General features: G+C 33.3%; 1 long non-coding RNA gene across 1 annotated transcript in view; it reads left to right on the top strand.

Annotated features, from left to right (window-relative positions):
• Positions 1-13,834, top strand: part of LOC119631859 — a 113,281-nt gene extending 99,447 nt beyond the window's left edge. Inside the window, exon 4 of the long non-coding RNA XR_005246720.1 lies at positions 13,626-13,834. This is a non-coding gene — a long non-coding RNA (uncharacterized LOC119631859). The remainder of the gene's footprint in view (positions 1-13,625) is intronic.
• The last annotated feature ends 447 nt before the right edge of the window (positions 13,835-14,281 follow it).

Genomic DNA, 14,281 nt, shown 5'->3' with positions numbered 1-14,281 from the left:
CTTTTTTTTTTTTTTTTTTTTTTTTTTTTGCTTTTTTTTGTTTAATAATAGTAATGACGATGATATTCTTTTTAATCATGATCATCGTCATCATTACGATGACCTCACCCAAAAATAATGACCAAAACATCAGCTGGATATGTAGAAAAGTTGTGTTTTCTCAACACCAGCAGACAAACAGACAGACAGACAGACAGACAGACAGGCAGAACACAGAATGGATGGCAGACAGTCAGTTAAAATTTAACCAACTGCAAAACTCTTATATTAGTTAATTTGTTTCTTTATGTGTTTCTCTTGTGAGCTGAGTCAGTTTTTTTTTTCTTTTCGTTTGCTCTACGCTTAGTTTCATCGACTTTGGCTATAGTGGTGGTGGTGTGTGTGTGTGTGTGTGTGTGTGTGTAGGACACGTGTTTACGCTTAATAAATTTAATAAATACATTTTGTGCTGTAAATTTACTAAATAAACATATGTTTAAATGATAATTGATTGCCTGCACATATATATTTTTGGTTTTTGAAATTAAGAAAATAATGAAAAAGACCATCTAATAGTTAATTAGTTGACTGTCTCTGTTTCTGTTTCTTTTTCTGCTTATTCCCACCGTCCAAGGGGCCATAGAGTATAATAAATTTACAATTACAAGAAATACTCGTTCGATATATCCTCAGTTATATATATCTAATGAATTTTTGTTAAGTCGCGATTAAGCCGATCGATGCTACATCTCTCGATTCGAAAGCGCCATGAAGTATTTAATAAAATCGCAAGTATTTGGAAGCAAAATTGAAACTTCTCTCATCATTATTTCATTTAATTTTATGTATGAATATGTTTTTCACTTTTCCAATTTGAAATGTGTATGTCCGCGATCAGTACATCAGCACAGGTACCATAAGCAGTTCAAAGCTTTTGAAGGGCACTTTGATGTAATCTTTATTTTAATATCATATCGCTGGAGATATTCGTACCGAAATACTCAAGTCGACACTCTTTTAGAACATCTCGGTTTGAGTTAACACTGCACTATTGCATACCATATATTGGCTAATAGCACACAACACTCATTATCCACCTCCACTCATTAAACACCTTCAATTGCTTCAATTTCAGCTGGTTGTTCTTAAACTAATGCAATAATTTATTTAATCTGCTCATAGTCCTTTTCAAGTTTTCCGTGCATTACTTCGCATTTGACGGCGGCAAACCGACGAAGGTGTTACTTACGTTTAATAATCTGCTATTACACTAGGTCTCAAACTCATCGAGTATTTTTCGTAAGCAATTATTTTCCTGACCGCATATTGATGTATTCTTTACTTGGAGCCTAAAATATTTGGTCCAATTCTCTCCATTTTGCCTAAAATTTCAAAACAAAGCTCAAGCGGAATTTCTTACGCCTTTCACTCTAAATGCACATGTCCTTAAGAAATCTGTAGTCTTTGATTCAAAGGCCGTCTGACAATTCTCTAAAAAAAAATATAATTATTTATGAACGTTGGGCAGCGAAAGGTACGACCTAAACAGCATCACTCCTTGTATTGTTGTGAAAACTTTTTTTTTTTTTTTAAATTCTTTTGCTTCTATCAACAATAAGTGAAGTTTGTACATAAAAGGGGCGTTATTTGGTATCTGATTGCTTTTAAATCAATTCTTATGTGTAACTTGTCAAATTTTTTAAAAGCAAAATTAATTATATTTTTTTTTTTTATATATTTTTTTGCTTTTAAAGAATAGCTTTAGAAAACATTTATAATGTTATGCTATAAAGTGGATAGTTTGAAATCAAGTCGGTAATGTTTATTCTATATCAGCGGTAAAAGTGTATTGTTAAAAGCCTTCCTACAGAGGGCGGTACTAGCATTAAGCATTAAGTCACACCGGCTCTTAATCGTAATCTCATATAGAAATCTCTCAATAAGAAATGGGCCAAAAAGTGCTTAATTCGAGAAGCTGTGCGGAATGCCGATTAAACGAAGCGTTAACATCTACGCTAAATATCTATAGCAGTTCCATTTTAAAGTGTCAGCTGGATGTTGTGCATCCACATATGAACAGTGAAGGCGTTGCAAGGTGTGAACAGGCATTGTAAGTCGATCTTTCAATATGAGCACTGTCGAGCTTTATCATCAGGGAACTGGAACGCTCTACAACCTTCACTTATTTCATTACTTATAAGTACCACTGACTTCAATTGATTTCATATTGCTCGCCAACGCATGCGACCATATCAGGCATGGAATTCATATTCAAGCCGTAAGATAAGGAATCTCAACGATCAGCAATACATTATACTTTAGACAAAGTAATGTTCGCTGGATTTCTGAATCATAAGTTGACAAGTTTCGCCAAAAAGGCCTTTCTCATACTGATAAGTACCGCTAATATTTTACAGATAATAGGTAAGGAACACGATAGACGTTGCCCTCTATATGATTGTGTAAATTTATGTCAACTTTTTTGTGGAAGATGAGGGACGATTTTACTAGTACGAGACTCTGGACATGTGAATGAAATTAAGTCTTTTTTTTTGACAGATCTTAATGCATTTGAAGACATCATATCTTTGCATTCTAATTTGAAACTTTTCTATGTTGTTGAACTTCGTATTTCCCGCATTCCTTCAGAAACTATGTATATTTACCATCACCGAAGAATTCGAAAATGAACATTTTGCCACGCCCCAAAGGAAGCATCAGAGGATCCACAAACATGTCCGTTTATATAGTATCTATGTTAAACACTCCTCTGGCCATCAAAATGACGCTATCAACTTCAAAGTTGGCAGTGACATTGGATGTTCTTACACACGGGATGGCAAGGAAAATAGACCAATTCGGTTGAAGAACACGCCGACAGCATCACATAAATTGAAAACACCTTTACTTTCCAAAGGAATAAAACAAACTGTTTTTTTTTTTCTCTTTACTTGCAAACTACAGTCGATAATTCTGCTAAAGGCCTATTCAATGGACGATGCTATAACAGATGTACAAAAATGGAAACAATTTACCACGCCTACTCTTCATAATAGTGTATCAAAATGTAATTTTCTTTTCAATGCCTTTATAACGCACAGAAACAATCTTTAGAGACCTCATAAAGTATTTCAATATCAAATTTGGAATGCATGTCAGACCCTTCCTCTTTCGAACAAATATTTCCGTCGGCTCGTCTGTCCATCTGTCTGTCTACGCAACTGTCTAGTAATTCCTTAAGCGAAAATGAATATATTGCCTATAAATTTCCAAAGAAGTTGAAACGTACCTACAATTTTCCAAGGACACGCCTACAACGCGCACATATCTGTGCGACAATAATTGTTATTTTGATATTAGAAAAAATCAGGCACGCCCACTCCATATTGCAGAGCATGAAGGCTCTTTTAGCTCATTTGCCTTTTTTTTTGTGTTTTAGGATAACAGTGACGGGTATAAGAGCTTCGATGATAACCGGATATGATTTTCTTACTTGTTTTTTTTTTTTTTTTTTTTTTTTTGAACTTTTCAGAAATGCATCTCATTTTTGTTAAATTTTTACTACAATTTTCATTTTTATTCTTTAAAGTACTACAAGGCTATATTAAGTTTATGCAGATATAAGCAACGGGCAGAAGAATTTGAGATAGACCTACTTTTGATTAGACAGAACGATTTTGAAACGATTTCTGAAACGAGCTAAGCTTTACCGTCCATCTGTCTATTTTGTTTCCTTGTGTTCAACCTACAGGTTGTAATTTTGAAAGTGTTTTGATGGAATTGGATACAACGACATGTTATGGCACAAGGGCGTACGCTATTAAAACTGATTCACATCGGAGCACTTTTTCGACCATTTTCCATATGACACCACCGTTTGAAAAGCAATTATATGAAAAACTGCCTTAGCGAATTAAGCGAAACGTGTGTGTGAAGACCTGAAGCAAAGAGGATCTGTGTAAAGAGACCCGTTTCTCTTATTAGTTAAAGACATTACGATAATTTCACGCTAATACTTCCTCGAAAGAAAACCCAAACTTTTGAGATTTAAAAGGGAATACCTCAGAATAATGTGCTAAAAGAAAAGTGTAGATATATTTTCTTGTTTGCAATCTATCTTCAAATAATAAGCAAATTGGCGAATATAAACTTTTATCTGAGTTTTAATCTTTCCTGAGAATACAATTTTTCTTTATGTACACTTATTTTTACATACCTGCAAGACTTATTTTCAACTCACTTTACTCGTAAATAATTTTACATTTACAATGATATTGCAATATACATAATATATATAACTGTATATATATATATATATATATATATATAAGTATACATACTTACCGAGCAGTCTACTTGGTCTCTTCGCTGTCGTCGGGTAAGAGTATTGCAAGCAAGTTAGAATAATGACTAGTTCGTTCAAGATGACGAGAACTGAAATCAACAATTTCTTCTTTCTATGCCCAGATAGGCCTCAATATTGATTTGTATAACAGCAATTAATTTTCACGATTGCTTTTAAGAGATTTTTGAAAAAACAACCAATGCATACGTTTTGTTTTCATTTCAAATGCGCTTTGTTTCCTTTATGTCATTTGTCCAACTTCTGTTTTTCTGCACAACTTCACGAACATAATCGCAGTTTGGAATTCTGCGATGTGCGTAGTTCCATCAACATTCACGCATATATTGTATATCCTTGTGTGCCATGTGCACAGCTTCATTCTTGCGTTCATTGCGTGCAATTATTACCATATTATCGGCAAATGTAGCGACGGTGACATCTTCAGTCAGTGGCATATCCGATCACTATCCTCTGGAAAGCTCGCATTGTATTCGCAGGTGCTTAATATATCGTTATTTGCCCAATAAGGAATAAATTTTAAAAATAATAACAAAGAACTAAATAGTCAGGAGCAGGGAGATACCTTTCTCAATTGAAAGGGGAACTCCTGGAAAGTGAAACCCTATTAAAAGCTTACTTAACGTCCAAGAACACTGGTGAGCAGTACCTTTGATTTCTGGCGCATTCCCTTACAACTCGATGGCGTTATGATGGTGTATGCGATAAAAATCAAACAAATTCATGATTATATGACGTTTGTTACCGAACACGAAAGATAAGGAAAAAATTTCAAAAATTAATGCACTGTTGTATTAAAACTCATATTCTTTTAGGGAAAAGTGCAGAGATCTTTATAAGTATTAAGTTGCAAGTGTGTAATCGTTGTAACATATGTATATCTTTTATTAGAAGTGCATTTTAAAACATATTAAACTGACATATTAATTGATGGCTCAAGATGATATTGAAGATAGTGATGCACCCCAGATACAATGTATTTGCTAGACTCATATATATAAATAACTTATATATATATATATATATGCATGTAAATATGTTGATTTATATGACCAACCAACAAAGTATGCCTTTATTAAATGATATTCAGTCATATGTCTTATATGTAATTATAGAACATGACTTAATAAATTCCGAGAAGTATTTTTTTATTTAGAGAATTTTTAACGAGAAAACGACTTGAAACTATATATGTTTCAAGTATAAAGGCTTTAAAAAAGTTATTTATTGTGTTGACCTTTTTATAAACGAAGGAAAAAGAAAATCTTTTTTTCTTATCTCTATTTTTTAGTTTTTACAATGCGATACACCTGCACCTGTTTTTTAATTGTTTTTTTACTGTCAAAACTTTTAAAAATTCTTTTCATATGAAATTTTCAATTCGTTTATATTGTTAATCTCAACGATTTTGTTATACATTACATATGGCATTTATTGAGAGAGATCAGGAAATTTATTTCATACACTTACACGGATTTGCAAATATTTTCATTTCAATATCACATATGCACATACGCACATGCATAAACGAATATCAATCGTATATATATATATATATATACAGGCATTCTCTCTGCACAACTTGTCAAGACGTATTTGTATGATGTTGATATACATACCGCCAACGGATTGAGGTATATTAAATTTATTGCAATCTTACGAACATTCAAAAATTCGCCTCGAAAATCCTTCAGTATTCTAAAGCAAGTTTGAATTCTTAAATAAAGCCAAGTATATATAATATTTATTTATCCCCCATTACGTAGCGGCCAAAAGCCGCATATATAATAATTAAAGTGTTGTCTTTCTATTTGTCTATAACTGAAACAGACACCAGACTCTACTGAGACGATTCGATCTCTTGCTTAATACAGAGACAGAGAGATAGCTAGAGTATGATATTTGATTTCAAAGCGAAGCAAAAATCCATTTGGATAGTTATCGATATACTTATCATATATATCGTGTTGTTTTTGCTTATTATATTGCATATCGTGCACATCGTATATATATTTCCAAGAGACACCTCTTACGATTTATTTGTATTGCACGAAATAAGAATCGATTGTATATAGACCGCTTTATTTATATTGGATCATTGATTAGTTGAAAGCGTACGTCTACCTTATTTTTCTAACTATCTTGAGAGGCGCGAGAAGAAAAAAAATTTGTAGACAGAATTGTGAGATCACACAGAGCAGAGGGACATACACCCATTAGGCAGGAATTTGCATCAGTTAAATTTACATAGACTTCTCTAGGAAAATCAATTATATCTCCTATAGTGCAAAACTATTGAGATTCAAAGAGGCCTTCGTTGATATAGAACGAATCGTTTACCTTTAGAACTGGTGACAGCTATCACTTTTATAATATTAACTGCTTTATACAATACGCATTCTAACGCCTCTCTCATGCACTTTACGAGACGTTATTAGTAAATTTAAGATGACGGGTACCCGAAATCCGCCTTCCAAGAGCACAAGTAGTTGCTTTATTAATTGTTTGTTCTCCGTTTGGTTCACTTGCTCTCAGGCTCCCTACATTCGTATGTGCGTGCGTATATTTTGTACAGCTAGCCAGCTAGTTACATGTGCATCTTCTGTCATAGCATTTAATCTTTATTTATTGCAAAAGTCGCATATTTCGTGCACTGATTAATGCTTCATCGAGGAAATTGCAACCACAGTCTATGTAGCAATTATTCACACTGGTATTATTAATGTCTGACACATAAACACTTAGGTTTTAGTTTATTTATATGAAAAAAAAAATTTTTTTTTTTACTAAATAAAAAACAAACAAGAATTTACGAACGTACGGTTTAAGCCGAATTTTTAATTCTTAACAGTTTCTCATAATTGAAGCACACAACCTGAAGAAGAAAAAAGAAGACCTTTCACTCTCAACTAAGAATCCAAATGAACACATATATGCTGAACTTAATATACACTGATATGAAATATTCCAGTATTTTATACAGCAATGCCCGAAACGCAACACATTTGATACAACTTGCCTAAGAAAGATAAGTCATATTGTCATCAAAGAATTATTGCGTACAAATGGTTCTCAAATATTTTTTAGCGCCAGATAAATCTTTGGCTCGTCCCAGTCGCCTTTTAGGCTTAATATGATCGAACAAATTTAAAAATAGATATTCATTGATTAAAATTAAAATTAAAAGTTTATTACTTTATACATGTTATTGTTCTTCGTTAGCCATCACCTTCACCTTCACTTCGTTCGGCATTTTTTAAAAGAAAGCCAATACTGCACATTGACATACCCATTTCTCATATTCTAGGCGAAATTTCATTTCATTTATGTGTTGATTGCGATTCTAGAAGAGAGAAGGATAGACCGAGAAAGGATACTATAATTCAGGTCGATATTCGCTTCGAGCAAAAGATCATAACATTTTTAGTATTGCGGTAGATTGCAAGCTTATGAAAAATAATAAGGAAAGCCAGGAACTAAGCCAGAAAGATTTTTGGTCAACTATGGGTCTGACTCCTCTAATATTAACTATTCATAAAATCTATGAATCTTTTTCAAATTTGTACCGCAGTATCCCCACATAGATCGTAACGTCCACGTGAATACAAAAACACGTTCGCTTACTATATGCGTTGAAATATTGCACCATTACATTAGTTATTAATTAATGGTTTTTCTCTGTAGTCCCGTTACGACAGAAAAAGCTTTTAAGTCAACTAATAGCGATAAATGTTTAAAAGAATTGTGCTCTTGAGCGTCAAAAAATTGAACATACATATAAGAGATAGGTCAATAAGTCCCGGTACAGACAGACATATTATCTCTAATAGAAAATCCATTTATTTTTTTTTTTTTGAAGGAGCCACAGTATTCTCAAACGGGTGTCTCTAAAATTTTATATTATATCGCCGATTTGTATACGAGTTGCAGTGACGGGTTAATACGAACTCCGTGTGTAGAGTACGTCTTGCATTTCGATAAAGAAAAAATCCCATTAACTCTTAACTTATGGGATGACCAAAACAGGCGTTTACAAAAGGCAGCTTACATTGTAAAGGTATGAAAAGATTATGCTGCCACTACGTTGAACGTAAAAAAGCTACTTTTCAAGCAGGTATAGCGTTTAGTTACATCTTGAAACGATTTGTTGAGTAGAATGCCAAAATTGCGTAAATTCAAATAGAAATCGTTACTCGATGCATACGCAAGATTCGTATTTATTTGCAGTTTTCAAAAGTGTGCACCGCGGTAGAAAAAAACATGTTCGAACGACCAGCTTCTTGCGAAAATATTTTTATTTACAAATACAAGTGCTTAACATTATGGTCGGGCAAGGCAAGCACTTTAACATCACTTCCGCTTATACATTTCTTCATTTATTTTGGTCAAATAAATTACCGAAAGTTATATTTTATTTCCAAATAAGCCGGACGGACAGATATGATTTTAAATCGATCGGTATATTGAAAAGTGGCTGCATCTGTTTTATTTTCTTTTTAAAGGACCGATCACTTAGAAGATGTTGCCTATTCACCTAACACGGGGACGGTCAGAAATAAGAAGAAATGAAGGAAAGAATGATTTAGGGATTTTGTCGCAAACTAGTGGGTCTGTGTACCCAATTACTAAGTATTACGCCTTTACCGACTGGCGAGCTCTGACTTGTTAGTCACGGTTCTTATGTGCCCGGCTACTTTTGTCCAATAGCACCAGTGTTATAGAATAAGAAAGGGAATCGAAATATTAGGGAAGCGTTGAATTGTCGAAAGTGACTGTATTGATGAATAAAATCAAATGTTGCCAAAAAAAAAAATATATATATATATGTGGTTACTTACTTACTTACTTACTTACTGGGACTTATTGGCCGCCGTAGTGTATCCCTAAGCCAAATATTTCCATTATATAAGAGCTTAGAAGTTCTAATATGCTGTGAGAGTGCGATATGTTCTTCAGTCCCTGACTTGAATCACGTTCATAATCATGGGTAAATTATTACTTTACCTATGTATGGCTAAGCAAAGTTTATTTAAGACACAGTTAACACATAAATTCTCCTTTCGACAATAGCGTATATGGGTATAATTAAAATCGCATTTTAAAAACCTATTAATAATAAAAGATTTCACGATTATTGAGACTATATTTTAAGCTCTTAAAAACTAAAAACGAAACTCCCATTCAATTGGTAACGCCATCAATTGATTGAAAAAATTTTTATTGTTTGCTTTACCCTAAATTTTCTAAAATCACTCCCCTGCTTAAGAACTGCTCAGCATTGCGGCGACTTATTGTTTATAGAAAGTTTTCAATTTTTGAAAATATTAAAGAGAGAAATAAACATACAAACGCACATACACACACACACACACACACACAAGCACGCGCGCGCATACTTACATTTTTATAAAATATGCGCAATAACGTGCACGAAATGTGTGCTAAAAGTTAATAAGTGAAATTTTATGGCTAATCATTTGTGGTTCCTTTCCTTTCACCATTTTTATAGATATTGACAATCATCATTATCGTTATAATCGATGAAAACGTCGCTTCTACAATCGCCCAACTATACACATACACACATACACACACACAAACACACAAATATACATGCATATATGCATACATGCTTACAAAGCGATAGGTATTTACGCGCACGCATACACACATGTTTACATATATATATGCACATGTATATATATATATATATATATATGTGCATTTATAAATAAACAATCAAAAATATCGGTCTAGCAATCATTAACCATCGTCATCATTGCGGTGTATTGTCAGCATGATGAGAAAATAATGATGATGTCATTTGTTTTGTTGAATGTGTTGCAAATAGCAGGTAAGAAGAGAAGGGATCGCAAATAATCAAATGCAATACAAATATATATATATATATATATAACTACGTATTGTGTATTGTATTTTGCGAGGGGTTGCTGGCAATAACAAAAAGTATCAATTGCAGTGTTTGCCAATTTCATTCCGACAATGCAAATGATGACTGTTTTCATTTTCTTGTTTTCAAAGTCACCAAGCAATGAAACGCTTGAAAGTGTGCTAAATTTGTTATTCCATTGGCGATTGGGCAAACTGTGTGTATGTCAAAATTTCATTTAGGGAAGAAATCTCGAAACGAATCAGGTTCATTCGTCTGTTGTCTGCTGTTGATGTACTTTCGATCGCTATAGAAATCAGGAAAAGCAACTTCCGATTTAAAACATACAATTTGAATGTATTTGCTTAAATTTATTTTAAATATATATATACATATATATATATATAGAATGTTGTACTTGCCGGCTCGCCTAGAACAACACAATTTGAAAAAGCCGAAATTTGCATTGCATGCGAAGATAAAGTGAAGCGTACTTAAGATGCGTGGCAATCTTAGTTGTTTGTTGTTTTCAGTTTTTCGGTGTTTTATTTTTTATTTATTTATTTTTTTTTTTTTCTGTACTCTTTCAAAGGCTTTTAAATAGTTTAGGGGAAACCCGGCAACAAGTTGCTTCTGTTCTCATTTGCAAATGACTCACGTTAAGTTATATAGGGGACCGATGAAGAAATCAATAATGTTTTCATTTGTGATCATTTAAACAATTCCTTAATGCATTAAAATTCATCTCCTACCATAGCTTCTGGCATAGTTATAAACAAATTAAATAATAATTTTGTGAAAATTGTGAAAACAACTGCTAACGCAACACAATTTTCACATAATTAAAGACAATGTGCTAAATAAAGCGATACATGCACGGAAGGAAGTAATTTTTTATTAACAAAATAATAAAAATTTTTACGGAAAATCATTAAAGGAAAAAAAAAAAAAAAAAAAAAAAAACAACAACAAAAAAAAGACGAACATTTTGATAACTATTATATATACTTTTTGTAGTAGGTTATCAGGCTATCATCTAGCCCGGATTTGAAGGGAGAAAGAACTGGGCAGCGTTCGGTTCGGTGAATGTAGCACAATTTTATCACACAATTTCTTACGTTTAAAATAAGCATCCAGGAGTTCGTAACGTTGATTGATTGCGTGAAAATTCCGAATCATTTGGCCACCAGGCATTTGTCGATCAAATGTTTACAATTACAAAGGTCGAGATAGACGTAATTTACGTGAATCGTTCATTGGCCTATTGAAAGTAAATGTGATCAGCAGCGGAAAAGAGATCCATTTACAAGCTATAGTAGATATTCATCAAGTATTTCTCGCGATCGGCCAACTAATGTGCACAAACATCTAAGCAAACGTGCACACATAAATACACACACAAAACAGACCGAGCGGTATACTTTATAATACAATTGGCAGTACAGCGATTTGGGACGCTGCAATTGGTCATGTAACGAAGGTCGCCAATGAACTGTGACACTTAGAGAGGTCGCGAGCGGGTCGTGAGTAGGGGAAGAACTCAAAATCGTCGATCCAAAACCAGCGAATTAATAACAAATAGCCCACGGATGGCAGATGAAGTCCATGCATAGATAATAACGGTTTAGTAGCTAGATGCCCTGGAAAGGTGCATGCTGCGAGAGCTCTGGTAGTGGGCAATAGTACCCTTAAAGATCTCCACCTTCAATTTACTTGATCATATATCCACACACACGTAAGCATCCATACAAGAACAAGAGGTAATGGAAACCGTCATAATTTTGGCTTATTAGCCTCGAAGATCCGCCATAGAAGGGATATATGTGTTTTATTGCCATGCAATCGCCAGAAGATAAAAAAATGTAGACATATTATAACTTTCGCAGAAATAGTTGATTTAATTACTTTCGTCTATGTCTGTTCCATTTCCGAGCTTCAAAATATTTAGAAGATAGATAACAGTCGATGTATGCAATTAAACGAAGCTTGGGAATTTAATTACAAAAACGACAAGAAATTTGTCCTCAAGGACATTCGAAGACGATCAAAGCAGTCTGTAAGACATCAGTGCAAAAACCAATGTGCCTACGTTGCAAGTCATATTTAAATTAAACAATAACGAAAGAGAAAACCACGATCTTTTTATATTTATATACATAATATTATATAAACAATGCATTACATTACAAACAAATGAAACAAAAAAGAAAAAAAAAAAAAATTATTATTATTATTGTTATTATTACTGATTTCGCCAGGAATTAAATTCCAAGACTAAACTCTTAAAAGCACTAGCATCTAAGGCTATCATCGTCTTTTCATTAGAAACTCTAGCGCACTTGAGATTCAAATTCCACGACAATTTAGTTGGTAGTCGAGATTCCTCGCCTTCGGCCACTCAGGCGGATTAAAAAAAAATTATAATAATAATAGTATTAAGTAAAAGTAACAATAATCGAAAGAGAAGTACTTTTGAAACAAAATAATTAAATAAAAGCATCAATAATGTTAATGGAAGAATTTTCGCTTCCATTTACTTGTTTTCATTTTAAAGATTTTGGAGAAGAGAATTTTCAACATTTTCCCCGAGATTTGCACGAGTGCTAATCATTGAGTTGGTATATAGTCAAACTGGGCACAAGCAATCTGAACCAAAATCCGCAGATTAAATTTGCGAACAAATTCGGCCGGAACTTATCATACGCTTACGCGCTCGAATTTTCGCAAAAAAAAAAATTGCAAAAATTTTAAAATCGCAATACATGTTAAAAAATTGTTTATAATGATTAATAATCAATGGCAAATGCTACGAAGCAATTCTTCGACTTCGGCGACTTTCGATTACAATCATTTAATAGAAAAAGTTCTGGATCGAGCAACTAATAATTAAAGAAAAAAATTTTTTAATTATCATGTATTTCGAAGCGGACGGCGTTTTCAAACTCGACATCCGAATGCATAGAACGCATGTTGATCGTTGCTTTTTCTTTTTTGAAAATGCTTTGCTTGGCTTAATTTCTTTGGGCATAGAAAAGTTGAAGAAGAAAAAAGTTAAACAAGTTCAAAATAGCGTACTAAGCTAATTAAAAAGATGAAGTATTGTCTGCTGCAATGCTTGCCTATTAATTGCTTTGTTTCGCATCATGTCATGGCTCTGCAAAAAGCCATTCGCCTATCGTTTCTGGCGCGTAATCGTGCATTAACATATTTGATTTTGAAGCAACAAACAAAAAGCCATACCTACATACATTCATTTAAAATAGAGGATACAGAGGGAAATTTACCTTTTACGCTTTACATACAACAACAGTTTGCAGTTTTAGTCTTAAACGTTGATTTTTATCAAGCCAAACTAATGAACTCATTTTCTTATCTTTCTCTCCCCACTTGCAGATCTATGAATGTTGTGTTTTCAAATTGACATTTCCACGAACGGTAAGTTGTACTTCTTACGAATTTATTTAGAAAGCGACCCTTGTCATTTGCTTGTCTCTAGTAAGGAGGTAGGTTATAGGTGCGCACACACTCACACGATGATATATAAAAAAGAAAAGCAAGAATATGAAATAGTAAGGCGAAAAAAATAAAAATTAAAAAAAAAAAATTAAAAAAAAACAACAACTTGTCATTTGACACGAAAATGTCATAAAAATGACATTTGATGAGTACTTTCCTCTCTCTCTCTTTCTCTTTCTTCTTCTTTCCCTCTCTCTCTCTCCCTCAATAATTTTTCAGCTATTTGGGCACGTTTCTATTTACCTTTTCTTTTTCTGTTCTGCGGTTGCACCATAATAAATTTCTGCCATTGGATATAACGAGAATTATATAGAAATTCACATCACCACACACTGTAATAATCATAACTGAGAACGAGAAAAAACGAATTTGTTAAAAGGTTGTAGTGACCTTGGACTGAATTTTGGATACCCAACATATTCGTTCGTGGTGTTAGTTAAGAACACCATTAATTCATTATTAAATTTTGTTCCCAACAAGTAATCGTAAACTTTCCCTCACTAAATATTGCTTTGCTCTTTGTCTATAAAATC

Source organism: Glossina fuscipes, unplaced genomic scaffold, assembly GCF_014805625.2.
Source record: "Glossina fuscipes isolate IAEA_lab_2018 unplaced genomic scaffold, Yale_Gfus_2 1, whole genome shotgun sequence".
In the NCBI taxonomy this organism is placed as follows: Eukaryota; Metazoa; Arthropoda; class Insecta; order Diptera; family Glossinidae; genus Glossina; species Glossina fuscipes.
Note: the sequence above shows the minus strand (reverse complement) of the source record. Positions and strands in the feature narration are given on the sequence as shown.